Raw genomic sequence first — 17,856 nt, 5'->3', positions numbered from 1 at the left:
TGGCCTAAATGTATATATAACAACCTTATGCATATGCTCAAATGACCCCTTTTCACTTTTTCTTGGTAAAAAATTTTAAATAATTTAAAAATAAAAATAAAAAATAAAATAAAAAATCTATTACTAACATATGTGGACAAAACAAGACAAAATTATGTCATAGCCATTGTACTTAGCTAGAAAAATATCTTTTTACCCCTATTTTATATAGAGGAGTAACTATTTTGCCCTCACACCAGAGAGAGAGAGAGAGAGAGAGAGAGAGAGAGCATACATGGTTAATGCGTCAATTGTAGGGGTTATGGCCCACAAGAGGGAGGGGGGATTGGAGGGAGGTTGGATTTAGGGTTTTGAGAGAGATTATGATTAGTTAGAGTTTTGGAAATGAGAAGTTAGGAATAGAATTTAGAGATTTGTGAGAGATAATATTATCTTTTAAAAAAATTGCTAACGTAATTATCTAATCATTGTATGTTTTTGCATTTAAAAATTTAATGAATGAGTAGTTTTGACCATAACTAAAAAACGATAAGTTGTATTGGGAAAAAACTGCATGAAGGAGGGTGCTTTTTGTCTTTGGGCCAAAAGGGGGTCAAGGGATTAATGTTATAATCTCTTCTCACTATAGTTAAGTCTCTTATTAATATATCTTAGTTCTTAATATATTCTTATGAAAAATTACTTGCCTTTTAGTTTAGGATAAGTAAATAAACACATATAGTGCTCCAAGTATCAGTGCTTTTAAATCATAAGTCATTTTGGTTCAACTACTTGTGCCTCAAATAGCTCATTTCAGCTTCTACTTATGCGGCATGTAATTATATTTGGTAAATAACATATTTAATCTTAATTTTTTTATATAAATTATAACATATATAAATTACTTTTACAACAGCATTTTGATGTTGATCATTCATCATTCAGACCCACCTTTGAAGTGGGGCCATCCATCATGTGGGGTTCATATATCATATCCCCCGTCCATCATGTGAGGCCAATCTTTAGCATGGATTGTTCATTATGCTCGGCCCACCTTAGCTTTATCTTGAATGTGAACCATCCATCTTACAAGGCCTACCTTCAATATGGGTCACCCACCTTGCAAAGCTTATACGGATCAATTAAAAGTTTTGGCACAAAAACTGTGAGGCCCATTTTGGTGTATAGATCATATCCATGCCATCCATTCATTTTGTTGGCTCATTTCAGAACATGACCCCAAAAATGTGACAGATCTAAAGCCCAAGTGAACCACACGAGGAAATTGAATTCTTACCATTAATAATTGCTTAGGGGCCACGTAAATTCTGGATTAAGCTGATTTTTTTTATTTTCCCTTTATTCATGTCTATATAATTTTATGAACAGGTTGAGTGACAAATAAACATGTGTAGGCCTTTGAGGTGTCTTATAACCGTTGTTTTATGTATTGTGTTCCATTTGAATTATAGATTTGTCTATTTTTAGATACATGCCCTAAAATAGTCTTGTGGAATGGATCACAGCATGAACATGACACATTTATCATAGCGGGTCCTATAATTTTTGTGCGTATACTAAAACATGAAATTCAATTAAAATTATTACAAATTTTGTGACAATAATTCTTAAAAAATAAGCATTTAAAAATTTTTATAAAAAAAAAAAAAAAAAAAAAAGCCTATCCATAATGCATTTTTAAATGATTAGCAAAATTAAATAGACCTTCAATTTTTAAAATGCCACAATGTTTGCTTACAACATAAAATAGTCTTACCATATTAACAAAGGAAGTGAATGTCACACAAACATTGTAGTGGCGCTCGTGGGGCAGGGTTAATTTCCATAGGCTCTGGTGCGTGTAACAAGTGGCAGCTTGTGCCCAGCTAAATTCACAAAGGGTCAGGTCACATTGCATTGTCAAATCATAATCTTGTGCCCTGCTAAATTCATAAAAGGTTTACAGGCCACATTGCATTGTCAAATCATAATCTTTCCATTGCACTAGATTGATAAGCTGTATCTACCTCCTTTACCGACTTATATAATTGTACTAGAACCACAGTTACTGATATGACGAGATTTGATTGGTTCATGTGCTGTTATTAAAGATGGGATTTAGGACTGAGCTCAACTAAACAACTTTCAAACATGATTGCTAATGTCATTTTCAAAGTAGTTTAATCAAATTAGGCCACATCAGGAACCGTGGCACTCTGTTTCCCGGATTCATTGAATCTGCATTCGATTCAGTCCGTCCAAATCATGGGCCCCACGTGATGTGGCATTTCGAAAGTATTCCACTGACAGAGTGCTCCTACGGTTGCAATTGAGTGATTGAAGACCTAAATGGGTGATCGAGATTGGATGCGAGGATCATCTGATGGGAATGACATCCCAGTGAACTGAATCCTCATCCTGCCCAGAACATCAAGTTGCGTTTGGGTGCACAAGTGAATTGAATTGCAAAATTTCAGTTTAGTAGGAAATTTGATGACAAATAAACATCACTGTAGGCATTAAGAAGGCTTCAACCGAGGAAATCATTATTCCCACTGTTTCCTATAGTATGGTCCACTTGATATTTGGATACGCTTCACTATTTGGCTCAACCATTACAATGAGCTGTTACAACGGATGGACGGCATGAATAAACCACATGCATTCACGGTAGGGCCAACAGATTTTATCAAGCACAATGAATTACTCAGTACAAAATCAGATTTCCATTAGATAATCAATCCTGATCTATAACTCAGCTGGTCACATCAGAGAGAACAACGGGGCACAGGTTGGGTAATACCCCACCAGGACCTGCCTAGAGATGGACGGTCCTGGCAAGGGCTCAATTTGGCCCACCGTGATGTATGTGTTCTATCCTGTCCATCTTAACCGATCATTTTAAGACATGAGCCTAAAAAGAGGAAGATCGAAGGCTTGAGCGAAACACACGTAAGAATCAATGGTGACAATGACACTTAATGTTGAAAATTCCCTAGGACTCAGTGGTGACAATGTTTATTTGCCATCCAACCTGTTAATAAGGCCAGACAGACCTGTATAAGTGGAAAACATAAATATCAGCTTAGATTAACTTCTTTTTAGACTAATGCCTTAAAATGATATATAAAAATGGATAAACGACCTGAATATATGTATATATGGAAAGGGTTCTATGCCATCGAGCTCATGGGAACTTCCTATGAAGTCGAGCTATGTGGGCCCCATTGTGATGCGTGTCGAACATCTACCCCATCAGTCACATGCACCATTCCATGATGTGCCTAGGGCTTAAAAATCAAGTCAATCTGTAACTTTTGTGGGCCACACCACATACAAAAGTTGAGAGGGGTTACCCTCCATTAAAACATTTATAATCATTTTTTGAGCCCACTGAGAACTGTTTCACAAATTCATTATGTGTGTCCCACTTGGATGAGAGGTCAAACCAAGTTTTAAACGCATTCAAATTTCAAATAGGCCCCACCAATTGATTTTATATGTTTTAGGCATATCTTTACTTGATTTTAGATTATATGGCCTACCTGAGTTCCATATACAGCTAATTTTTGACATATCTCATAATTTAAAGAAGGCCCATCAAACGTACAGTGTTGATGTTCGACACACATCACAGTGGGGCCCACACGAGCTGTCATGATGGATGATTAATGGTTAGGATAGAACATATATATATATATATATATATATATATATATATATATATATATATATATATATATATATGCACTAGACCAAGGGATACTCCAATTGAGCCATAACATGTTAGTATATGGGTTTAGGTATGATTATACCTTTCTTCACGTGGTGTGTCCCACCTGAGTTTTGTATCAGGATGATTGTAGGAATGTACAGTGAGCATGAGGAGATGCACCATGTTCACGGTTTGGATTTCACATGCACATTATGGATGGGCCAAACACAGCTGGAACGTATGGTGATCTGTTAACTTTCTCATGGATAGGATAATGTGATAGAAGTGAGTTTTGCATGGGGGATGATCAATGTTGGGTTGTATCTATTGGACGGTCCAGATGGATTGATTAGAGTACGTGTGACTCCATTCAATGAGCCAAAATTATATGAAACAAATCCATTGTTACATGAGCTTAGTGTTAATTGTCGGTGGCATTAATCACTTCCACATGTGACTTTTGAGTTATTACAATAATAATAATAATAGAGATGATGGCCCACCAAGGAAGGGATGCTTGCTAAGTCTCCTACACTCCATGAGCCCCTCAAATCTCACACAGCTAGATGCATCTTCACCATCAATATCTCCCAAAGGGTTCGTATCTGACCCGCCCTGCAGCGAAATGGCGATGGTTCATTGCCACTCCACAGCATCCGTTGTTGGTTGGCAATTCTGGACCATACATCAGGTGGGCCCTGCTGCGGATAATCTAATGGAAGAAACACATCAAAGATGCAATACTAGATATCAATTCAGGAACTTCAGATGGACAGGGAATGAATTTTGTACCATACGCTATAATAGTTATCGGGCCCACCAGGTAGACCGTTCGGATTCACTGACCGTAGGGCCAGATGTGCCGCAGAGTGGCAACAGAATGTAACTGTCCATCGCACGACGAACGGAAAGCCATGATCCTGTAACGTCAACGCATGAGTCATGTCGTTCACAGGCTAATCTCGACGAAATAGACTCAGCCCCTAACAATTATTGGTGAGGCCGGATCCTCTGTTATCAGGTCAATAGAGACTTCCTGATGCCCTGATCCTCATTGGTCCACGTCACCACTCACTAAAAAAATAAAAAATAATAAAAAACAGCTTCGGACGCCAAACCATTAGGGGAACAGGAATTCTCTGTTTACCTGATAACGGGAGGATCCCAACTTATTATTGGTATCGCCCTTTCTTTTTGAGAAATTTATAACTACGGACCCCACCTTTAATCCAGTGGTTTCTATGAAACAATGCAAGCTTAACATACGCACTTAGACTTCCTCATAAGGACATCAAATTTGAAGACGAAAATACCCCTACTTTCTTTGGCTGGCGTGCAAAGACGAGTGCTAACAGACGGTCTTGCAATGGGAACTTAGGTGGGGCCCACTGTGATGTTTGTGAGAAATCTCGATTAAAGCGTTTCGACCGATTGACTTGATGGATAGATCGGTTACACAGTTTTGAGTGTTTTTATGCAATTTGTTTCTATTTCTTGTTTTGATTATATAAACTGGTGTAATCGATATTAGGGTTACTACTAGACATGCTTAAGGGTTTGAAAGGATTACACCCTGGATCATGTCTCAAGTGGTAGACTAAATGAAGATACCTCGTTTCAACATTATATATAACATGAAATGGTACATGAGTGGGACAACAATGTACAATGTATATTCAACAATGAATTTTTCCAACCCTGGACAAATATCACCTACAGACTAGAGACAAACAATCATATGCTATTGACTTCCTCCAATCGGAGGTGAATTTTTGTATATCTGTTCCCCCAAGGTGAGACCACTACACAAAATGTCAATTAATTTCATTACGAATATGCCATAGTCATAACCATTGTCCTGCTTCGGCGCAGATTCATCGACTCTGACGATCCACTTCTTCCCTTTAAGCGCAGTGCTGTCTCCAGTGGCATGGAAGAGAATGGGGAGTGCATCAGTCATCTTCTTCATCTTCTACTTGTACATCAGTATTAGATTTGTGCATAAGTTATCCACAACAACGATTTCTCTTACTTTAGGATAGATGACCAGTAAAAACCAATGTGAATTTTCATGATTTATGGGCGCATAGACCTGTCCATGATTTACAAAATAATATATTAGTCAAAACATGATAGAACACATAATAGTAAGAGATGATGTTCTGTGAAGAGTGCATTACCCCTTTATAACACCAAATCGCTTTGGCGTATGGTTTATCTCGCTACTTGGCAATTACGTAGGCTATGGTTAGCTAGCCTATTAGCGAGGCCCGTTTTGACGCCAATTTGGAGGCCCAGTATATGATCAAAACCAGTAAACGCCCCTTAAGACTTTGATGTTACAAACATGATCAAAGTTCAATACATGTAAGAAAATAAAATTTTCAAACAGATTAAGGATTGCTAAAATAAACAGTTACCGTAAAATACGTAGGAAAGAACTTGCAATCCTGAGGATATGCTATTGAAAGATCGCTATGCCTTTTCTCAAGGAACTCGATGTATGTATCGATAGCCTAATCAATATGATAGTATGATTTAGTCATAAATTAATATAACAATTAATTATATGTCAATCAATGCATATAGAGAATAACTTAGTAATGCTTACCTCGCTATCAACCCACGCATCCTTCATCCATATCGTACTGAACCATTTTCCCGCTGCCATGTCCTTGTTTGCTTCATACCAGTCCTCTGCCTCTTTCACCTCCTGCGTGGATAGTATCCTGAAAGGAATCATCTGTAGAGGAAATAGTATTGGAGAAGTAGCAAAAGTTGTTACTTGCTTGGGTTCAGAAACCGCCGCAGGGGTTGTTTCGAATGCAGACAGGGACAAGTACAGAGAAATCTTATAATATGACGGCTTCGGTATCCTTTCGGTTCTCCTTTCATAAACGGGGTGAGAAGTAGATGCATTCAATATATTACCTTTGGCATTACTATACGATTACACATCTAGATCCCCATGTCCAAGTTCTTTATCTTCAGTATCATTTACTTCTCCTCTCTTCTTCAACTCCTCACCATCCTCCTCTATCACAAAACGTCTCCTCTGTGTACGACTACCTTCATTCTCCTTATTAAACTCCTCCCTCTCATTCGCTAACTTTTCCTTCTCCTCAAAAAACAAATCATTCTCCGTCTTCAATTGCTCTTTCTCTTTCAATAACGTCTCCTTCTTATCAAACATTGCTTCTTTCATTCTCATCTCTTCTCTCTCTTTTCTCATTTCGTCCCTCTCCTTCTTCAATTCCTCTCTCCTTTTTCAACTCTTCCCTCTCAATCCAAAATTCCTCTATAAAAACAACATTCTTCATAATACTCCCCCTCGGTCTCTATCCCTCTATGCCTTTCTCATCGTTATCATCTGACTTGTCATCCTCCTCATGATCAGTTTCATTACCCTCCCCATCATCTTCCTGGGTCTCAGTGAGTTACAAAATGTAGAAATGGATATGTAAGAGTAAGGATAACTTTACAATGACAGATAAAATATAGTTCATTTTTCATAACATCTCACCTGAAAACTGTCACGCACCAAGCAAACGGCATCCGTTTTCCATTCTCGTAGTGTTGGTTCTTATTTCATTACTACTGATATCTGCAAAAGAAAAAAGAGTAATGTTAAATAAAAAAAGCATATACTACAAGTTAAGCAAAGTAAATACCAGAGATATATATAAACTTACAGCTTTACTCTTAAAAATAGCATGTATTTTGTTGTACCTCCAACCCTTCCAGCCTCGATATTGAATGAAGCGTGGAATTTGATGGGGAACATACGAAACAACATACTCTTATAGGGCCGGTAATATCTCTACTGCCCATACCTGTTAGAATGAAATTGCACCAGGTTAAAAATCCAAAATTGACTATAGAGGGAAAACATATAAAAAAATAAAAGGTATTCTTACTTGTAGAGGAAGGACGCAACCACATACAGTGTACCGAGAGAAACTTGATGTGGCAACGACAGATTTAATTCCTTGCGACATTATATAGTATCCCAAACTACCCCAAGGATACCTATAGAAATCATCTAGCGAGTCCACCAGGTGAATATAATTCATGTCGCACATGGTTTTCGGTTTAGTTCCCCTAAAAAAGTACTCCACAACTAGAAGTAAGATAACCTTCACAACGTCCTCATGCTTATTGGTGTCAACTAATCTCTCAAACACGTCCATTAGGTGCTTATTTAATACTATATATTCTTTGAAGTATCTGTCTCTTAATGTTACAAAAAAATGTGAAATAGAGCCCCTATAAATTTAAAGGATATAACATGCAATAGAAACGAGAAAGGGGATTGCCTAAATAAATTTAGCCGACTATCGTACTTCTCCACTCCGCCCTTCACCTTGTCAAACCACCATATCAGTGTACACCTAAATGTTGGGTTGGAGATTACGACAGAATATTTGTCGTCTGCAGAGATGAATTGAAAAACATATCAAATATAAAATTCACAAGAAAAACGTAGTGGACAAAATCAGACATAATTAAAAACAATGTAGCATTTCATTAATTTGAACAAGCTTCATATGAAATAGAGATAGAAATTGAGCGGGGAAATACTGAAAATTGTGCGAGACAAACTATCAACATAAGCGAGACAAACTATAATTTGATCGGGGCAAACTGCAAATTGAGCAGGCCAAACTGGATATTGAGCAGGGCAAGCTAAATATTCAATAGGGCAAACTACCAAAATGCGTAATCTCAGCATTCAATGTGTATTCCTGATTAATCTCATTTTTCAATTATTCAACCATAGCATTTTGCCAAGTTCAACGTTAGTTAGATTAGTGAACATTTATATGTTTCGTTGCAACAAGATGATGTTATTTGTAACTAGTTTTGTTGGTTGGTTAATTGGTCACATTTTCTTCATGAAATGGGTTGGATTCATATTATTTTGGATACGGGAAAGTAATTCTATTAGATGTAATGTACTTATTCAATCTAATAAGTACCTTGTGTCATAATTGAGAAATTCTATCCCTTGAATCTTTAGTATTCTTTTATTTATCACATGTGTCTACTATTTAAGTAGAATACCGTTGCCTATTATCACTAAGAATCTGAAACAAACCCCAGAAACGGAAGAAATGGAGGAAAGTGAGGAAGAAATAGATGTAGAAATAGAAATAACTTCCGAAACGATGGGGAGTAAACAGGAACAAGAGGCATCCGCAAAAGAAGACCCTTCCCTTTGTTCGGAAGAAAATAAAGATCCAGACAAACTATGTGGGAATCAAGGGCTTCAAGAAAATTGGAAGTTGGAGATACTTAAAGCGGATAGAGACATCTTCTGGACTGAAAAACCTCTTGTGACTCTTCTTTTCAACTATAAACGATGGAATTGTCCATTGCGATATATAAAAAATGATTGCTTTGAGAAAACATTGAGCTGGGCAAATTAGAAAATTGATCAAGGGAAACATGAAATTTAACAAGAGAAACATGCAATTCAATAGGGAAAACATGAAATTCAGCGGAAAAACATGAAATTAAGAGGGAAAACATGAAATTAAGTGGAGCAAACTTGAATTTCAATAGAGGAAACATGAAATCGAGTAGGGCAAACTAGAAATTCAGTGGGGCAAACTAAAAATTCAGTGGGGCAAAGTAGAAAGTCAACAGGGGACACTAGAAAATCACCGGGGCAAACTAGAAAATCAGCGGGGCAAATTGGAAAATCAACAGGGCAACCATGAAATTGACCGGGGAAACTAGAAAATCAGCGAGGCAAACTAAAAAATCAGCGAGGCAAACATGAAATTGACCGGGGCAAACATGAAATTAAGTGGGGCAAACTAGAAAATCAGCGGGGCAAATTAGGAAATCAATGAGGCAAACATGAAATTAAGCGGGGGATACATGAAATTCAGCGGGGCGAATTAGAAAATCAGCAAGGCAAATTTAACAAATAATTTTATGGCTTGAGCCCAAAAATCTAAACATATCCAATGTTCAAATGGACCACACCACATGAAAATTTTGAATTAAACTTCTCATGTTGATCATTTCTTAGAGGCCACAGAAGTTTTAGATCAAGCCTATAATTGTGTTTTCTATTAATCCATGCCTATATGATCTTATGAATAGGTTTGATAATAAACAAACATCACTATTGGGCCCACTATGGTTTCAACGGTGGAAATCATTATGCCCACTGTTTCCCGTGGTATGATCCACTTAATCGTTTGATATGCTTCAATTTGGGGCTAAACCGCTAAAATTAGATGGAAGAACGGATGAACGGGTGGATATACTACATACATTCAATGTGGGCTCATCTGAGTTTACTTAGTACAACGGGAGCGTACTGATTAACTCAATACGCAATCCGATTACACTTGCTACGCCCCACAATGATGTTTCATTTGTAATACATTGTGTTCATCGGATTATGTAATGCCCATCCATTTTCATCGTATTTTGTATACACCAAAACCCCATATGTGGGAGGGAACCTAAACATTAAGGGAGGGAACCTAGACATTGAACGGGGCAAACATGAAATTTAGCGGGGGAAACATTAAATTCAGTGGGGAAAACATGAAATTGATTGGGGCAAACTTGATTTTCAGCGGGAGAAACATGAAATTCAGTAGGGCAAATCATGAAATTCAACGGGGGAAACATGAAATTCAACAGGAAATACTGCAAATTGAGCGGGGCAAACATGAAATTCAGCAGCGAAGACAGAAAATTCAGCGGGAAAAACTGAAAAATAAGCAAGGCAAACATGAAATTCAGCGAGGCAAACTAGGAATTCAATGGGGCAAACATGAAATTGAGTGGGGCAAACTAGAAAATGAGCGGGGCAAACATGAAAATGAGCGGGGCAAATATGAAATCAGCGGGGCAAACTAGAAAATCATTATACCCACTGTTTCCGTGGTATGATCCACTTGATATTTTGATATGCTTCAATTTGGGGCTCAACCCCTTAAATTAGATGGAAAAATGGATAGACGGCGTGGATATACTACATGAAACAAATTGGCTACTCCCCCTACCACCAGCCAATGGCTGGTGTTCGGTGCTCTGTGAGCACCATCATGATGTATGTGTTTCATCCATGCCGTCCATCTATTTTTATGGATCATTTTATGATATTATACAAAAAATGAGGTATATCCTGATCTCAATTGGACCACATTACAGGAAACAATGTTTAATGAACATCAGCTATTAAAAACTTTTTGGGGGCCATAAAAGTATTGGATCAAGATGATCTTTGTTTTTAGCCTTCATCTGGGTCTTTATGACCAAATAAACAAATTGGATTTCAGATAAACAGTACAGTGGGCCTCAGGAGGATTTAAATGATGGATATCCAATCACTATTGTTTTCCTGTAGTGTAGTACATCCAAGATTTATATCCCTCTTATTTTTAGGATAAAGCCTTAAAATGATCTTTAAAAATAGATGAACGAAATGGATGAAACACATACATCATGGTGGGGCCCACAGAACACCGACCACCACCCACTGGGCTGGTGTCATGGGGAATAGCCAATTCGTTTCCTATACTACATACATTCAATGTGGGCTCAACTGAGTTTAAAATATACCTGTGGTGCGTGCTTTCTTCACTGGACCGACCATTTTCAGAAGAAGACAAAATGCTGATGAGGGGGCCCACAAAATGGATTTTTTTTTGTCTTTCTACCATTAACAGAGTGAGGAAAGGGGGTGAAAGCAACGGTAGTGAAAGCAGCAGTGCACGCCCTGAAATTCGGTACCCGAGTTGGTCAGAACCAAGTCTGAATCCCAGGTCATGATTTAATATTAAACATTCACAACTATACTTAATTAATCTCATTACAATAACAACGTTCATCAAATACAATCTTTAACTATTACAGCCTAAACTTACTTCTAAATTCTTATTATACATTTTTTTTTCCATCGGTACAAATAAAAGATAAGTAAATTGATGATTGGATCTTCACTCCACTTTGCCCTTGACTAAACTCTGATGCCCTGAAACACTATTATTTTGGGTATAAGCACAACCGCTCGTGGGATCTTATCCAACCAAATTTGAAATTTTTAGATTTATATTAAACAAATAAATAATAAAATTACTTTCTTGAAATTCAAAACATGAATCAAAATATTGAATATTAAATATGACATGAATGCGATGTTGGAATCATAAAGACGTACTGAATGCTACACTATCATGAATTCAATAATAAAATTAAATAATTATCACATCTTACAACACCGTACTTAGGTGTATGGTTACGTTGCATTAACACCCACACACTGGTACCTCGTGGTGAGGAACTCATTTATACATTAGCTGGTCAGACTACTGCTCCAGTTGTACCTCTGACGTATGTCCGCGCACACAATTGTACTCATATGCCGTTCACAAAGGAGACTCCGAAGGATCCAACGGGTTCTAGGGTCCTTCACCCAAGGGACACGATTGCCCTACTTGCTAGCTTTAGAGTCTCTCACCCAAGGGACACGATTGCCCTACTTGCGGGCCAGAACCGGTCAACTTGAGCTGAAGGACGAGTGCATGAGAAGTGCAAATACCCTAAAGGAAAGAGTTGGAACTTAAGTGAATTAAGTCGTCCACTCTTATGCAAAGTTGAGGATTTCGGACCGTCGGTTTTCGACCAAACTTTACACGTAGAGTAAGGATATTTCCCTGCTCATATCTGTATAGCCGCGGCCCTGATAGACTATCGGTGACCGTTGAACAGACTTCTTATCATATCTGTCGATCGGCGCATCCAAATGGCGGGCCGATCATATCCATACGTAGATCATCATTAGGGCTAGCTATCCTACGGTGTATATTGACTTGTATACCTCATAGTGGGCCCTAGAGGCTAGAAAGACCCTCTTATAGGTCTAGTATAGTAAAAACCCAATACTTGGGGCCATTGTCATCAAATCTGGGACTATATAAGGGCCTCATTTGGGGCACCCCTCTCCCCATACGAATTTGCCCTAGGGAGAGAAAGAGAGAAAGAGGAGAAAGAGAGAGGGAGAGTGAAGAAGGGAGTGAAGGTGGACCCTAGATCGAGGTGGGGCCCAAAGAATCAAACCCCACAACTCCCTACCTCTTCTCCAAGAAGAATCCCTCCTCTACGACCGCCCATTCATCCCGTTGATCGTCTAGGTAAGACCCATCACCCCTTTTTCCTTAAAACCCTTATGATGAGAAGGGATTTCATAAATTTCTAACATGCAAATGGTTGTTTTAGGGAATCCGATCGTCCGACCCCAAAAGCCCTCATTCCTAGGTCGTTTCCAAGATCTCAACGATCCATAGGTGCGGACTATTATCCTTAGATGGCCTAGCACTAAATTATAGTTGGAGTTTAATGATTTTGTTTGCTTGGTGTGTTGTATGGAAGAATCTAGAAAAACCTAGGAATGACATATTGTTGGAATTGTATGAATTGCATGTTTATTTCTCTTTGATGTTAATCTTGCCTCTCTCATAATCTAGTGTATGGATGATTACATGCTCATGTATGATTGATTTCTTCCTTTCATATGTGTTGCTTCATCTTGTGTATGATTTATTGCTCTTGTACATATGATTTCTCAACATGGAGGAAGTGTTAACTTCCTCACTAACCCACACCACACACCTACACTTTATTTATGATATTAATAGATGTTTGTTAGAGAAATATGAATTGTATGTTGAGCAACATGAGAACATGGTGTTGTATATGTTTGATGTTACATTGGTAGTTGACATGCTATAAGTCACTATTCCTACCCTTGGGTTGGTCAGGAACTTGAGGAGAGCGAAGGTGGTTCCGTTGGTAGGACCACCTTGAGGCTAAACCCATGGGTTTGGGCGAGTACGTGTGGGCGGCAGTAGTTAGGCTACATGGGTCGCTTGTACCCGATGTCGTTCCGCCACATACTTGCCTGGGCTCGTGCGATTTAGTCCACTGGCAGACTCACCGGGTTGTTAACCTTGTTTGCTCACATATGTATGGAAACTGGAACACCCTACCACCGTTGCAGCCCATCGATACCGGATGGAATATTGATCCACAGTCTCGTGAGCCGGGCATGGTGGAATGGGACACGGTATCCGAGCTGTCGGCCTACGCTGGGGTGACGCGCCTCCCCGTAGTGACCGCGAGCGACCCCACATTCAGCACCCCCCATGTGCTTGAAGTCGGGGATGGGGGAAACCCGACGGGGTCAAGGATCGCGGGGTCTCGGCCTCACACATTGGGGGGTCTTGGCCTCGCAACTAGTTCAGGGCATTTGATACGTGGGGTGTATCAGATTCCCAAATCTGTTGGATGAATGGACTTAACTAAGAACCCAGTTAACATCATCATTGCATGGCATTAGCTAGGTTGGCGACTCGGCAGTCGAGGTCGCACTGAGGAAGTGTTGGCATTGGCGATCGTTAGATGTTGTCGCACGAGGGAGCGTTGTGGTGAGGGCATACATCATATCATCCTGCATGCATGCACATTAACAAGACTAGATAGATATTTATGATTGATTGTTTTTCATTAAATTCTTATTATAATTGATGCTTGTTGCAACTTAAGGCTAATAGCACCCACTGAGTTGATCACTCACTCCCACTCTGGGACGGTGTTTTAAAACACCAACCAGACCCGTTCATAGATGCAGGTGATACAGATTTCGTGGAGCCTGGTGATGCGAGCCTCGAGGAGGAGGACGAGTTCTCTTACTTCCAGCTGATGAACGGGCCCTCATCGGACCTATAGATGGCATGTTGGATCGCTGAGTTGTGGACTCAGCCCTATTCTTTTGGGCATGATACTCCTTTTGTGATTTTGCTGGGCAACGCCTGATGCGACCCTTTTTATATCCTTTTGGACATGTATATAATGATCTATTTTCATTTCAGCAGACTAGTTGTGAACGTGCTTCATGTTTCAAGTAATTTCATGCTGGGCCTTTAAACCTGGATTAATCGCATATTAATGAAAACCAATTATAAGTGACCCCAAGAACTCGGGACTCAAGCGTATGCACGACCCCCGATTTTCAGGGTGTTACACTTCTTTTCAACTATAAACGATAGAATTGTCCATTACGATATATAAAAAATGATCGCTTTGAGAAAACATTGAGCTGGGCAAACTAGAAAATTGATCAAGGGAAATATGAAATTTAGCAAGGGAAACATGCAATTCAACAAGGAAAACATGAAATTCAGTGGGAAAACATGAAATTAAGACGGAAAACATGAAATTAAGCGGGGCAAACTTGAATTTCAGCGGAGGAAACATGAAATTGAGCAGGGCAAACTAGAAATTCAGCGGGGTAAACTAAAAATTCAGCGGGGCAAAGTAGAAAGTCAACAGGGGAAACTAGAAAATCAGCGGGGCAAACTAGAAAATCAGCCGGGCAAATTGGAAAATCAGCGGGGTAACCATGAAATTGAGCGGGGGAAACTAAAAAATCAGCGAGGCAAACTAGAAAATCAGCGGGGCAAACATGAAATTGACCGGGGCAAACATGAAATTGAGTGGGGCAAACTAGAAAATCAGCGGGGCAAACTAGGAAATCAGTGAGGCAAACATGAAATTGAGCAGGGGAAATATGAAATTCAGCGGGGCGAATTAGAAAATCAGCAAGGCAAACTTAACAAATAATTTCATGGCTTGAGCCCAAAAATCTAAACGTATCCAATGTTCAAATGGACCACACCACATGAAAATTTTGAATTGAACTTCTCATGTTGATCATTTCTTAAAGGCCACAGAAGTTTTAGATCAAGCTTATAATTGTGTTTTCTATTAATCCATGTCTATAGATCTTACGAATAGGTTTGATAATAAACAAACATCACTATTGGGCCCACTATGGTTTCAACGGTGGAAATCATTATGCCCACTGTTTCCCGTGGTATGATCCACTTAATCTTTTGATATGCTTCAATTTAGGGCTAAACCGCTAAAATTAGATGGAAGAACGGATGGACGGCGTGGATATACTACATACATTCAATGTGGGCTCATCAGAGTTTACTTAGTACAATGAGAGCATACTGACTAACTCAATACGCAATCCGATTACACTTGCTACGCCCCACAATGATGTTTCATTTGTAATACATCGTGTTCATCGGATTATGTAATGCTCCTCCGTTTTCATCGGATTATGTATATACCAAAACCCCATATGTGGGAGGGAACCTAGACATTGAACGGAGCAAACATGAAATTTAGCAGGGGAAGCATTAAATTTAGCGGGGAAAACATGAAATTGATTGGGGCAAACTTGATTTTCAGCAGGGGAAACATGAAATTTAGCAGGGCAAATCATGAAATTCAACAGGGGAAACATGAAATTCAGCAGGAAACTGCAAATTGAGCGGGGCAGACATGAAATTAAGCAGCGGAAACAGAAAATTCAGCGGAAAAAATTGAAAAATAAGCAAGGCAAACATGAAATTCAGCGGGGGAAACATGAAATTCAGCGGGGCAAACTAGGAATTCAGCGGGACAAACTAAAACTTAGCGGGGCAAACACGAAATTGAGTGGGGGAAACTAGAAAATCCACTGGGCAAACTAGAAAATCATTATGCCCATTTTTTCCAGTGGTATGATCCACTTAATATTTTGATATGCTTCAATTTGGGGCTCAACCCCTTAAATTAGATGGAAAAACGGATGGACGATGTGGATATACTACAGGAAACGGATTGGCTACTCCCCCTACCACCAGCCAATGGCTGGTGTTCGGTGCTCTGTGAGCACCATCATGATGTATATGTTTCATCCATGCCGTCCATCTATTTTTATAGATCATTTTATGATATTATACGAAAAATGAGGTATATCCTGATCTCAATTGGACCACATTACAGGAAACAGTGTTTAATGAACATCGGCCATTAAAAACTTTTTGGGGGCCATAAAAGTATTGGATCAAGATGATCTTTGTTTTTAGCCTTCATCTGGGTCTTTATGACCTAATAAACAGATTGGATTTCAGATAAACAGTATAGTGGGCCTCAGGAGGATTTAAATGATGGATATCCAATCAGTATTGTTTTCCTGTAGTGTAGTACATCCAAGATTTATATCCCTCTTATTTTTACCATAAAGCCCTAAAATGATCTTTAAAAATGGATGAACGAAATGGATGAAACACATACATCATGGTGGGGCCCACAGAACACAGACCACCAGCCACTGGGATGGTGTCAGGGGGAATAGGCAATTCATTTCTTATACTACATACATTCAATGTGGGCCCAACTGAGTTTAAAATATACCTGTGGTGCGTGCTTTCTTCACTGGACCGACCATTTTCAGAAGAAGACAATGCTGATGAGGGGCACAAAATGAATTTTTTTGTCTTTCCACCATTAACAGAGTGAGGAAAGGGGGTGAAAGCAACGGCAGTGAAAGCAGTAGTGGAAAGGGAAAGGGAAAGCAAACATTGGAAAGGGAGAGAAAAAGCAAACAGTGGTAGGGGAGAGGAAAAGCCACAACAGTGCGAAGGAGGGGTATTTTCGTCCTGGAATTCGGTCTCCACACGTGCAGGTCTAAGTTCGCAAAGTAAGCTTATATTGGTTCATAAAAACTGCTGGATAAAAGGTGGGGTCCACAGTCACAAATTTCTCTTTCTTTTTTTACGTGCCGATATCACAATATCCAACGTTACACGTGTATTTCAGTTAATATATGCCACGTGTACCATTTCGAGGTGCCTGCGTATCAAGCATCATTCACAGCCGGAGTAAAGTGCGGATCGACTGTGCTGAAGGCACGGCGAAATTCTGGGCCATCGCTTTTCATTGGTACATGTCATACATCTTAGAAATCAGGCCAGTGTGCGGAACTTCTCCAGACCCACCATGAATTTATGTGTTAGATCCACACCGTTCATTAGTTTTTTCAAATTATTCTAGAGCATGAGGCCAAAAATGAGATACATCCAAAGCTAAAGTGGACCACACCACAGAAAGTAGCGGAGATTGAACAGCTACCATTGAAACCTTCTTAGGGTCCTGTGAGGTTTATTTGCCATCTAAAATCTTATTACGATCACAAAGACGTGGATGAAGGGGAAAACCAAATATTAACCTGATTAGAGACTTTTGCAGGTGGATCCTTACCCTTGCTTGGGTGGTAGACTTTCAGGAGTTTCAACACC

The sequence above is a fragment of the Magnolia sinica genome, chromosome 2, assembly GCF_029962835.1.
Source record: "Magnolia sinica isolate HGM2019 chromosome 2, MsV1, whole genome shotgun sequence".
Taxonomy (NCBI): domain Eukaryota; kingdom Viridiplantae; phylum Streptophyta; class Magnoliopsida; order Magnoliales; family Magnoliaceae; genus Magnolia; species Magnolia sinica.
Note: the sequence above shows the minus strand (reverse complement) of the source record.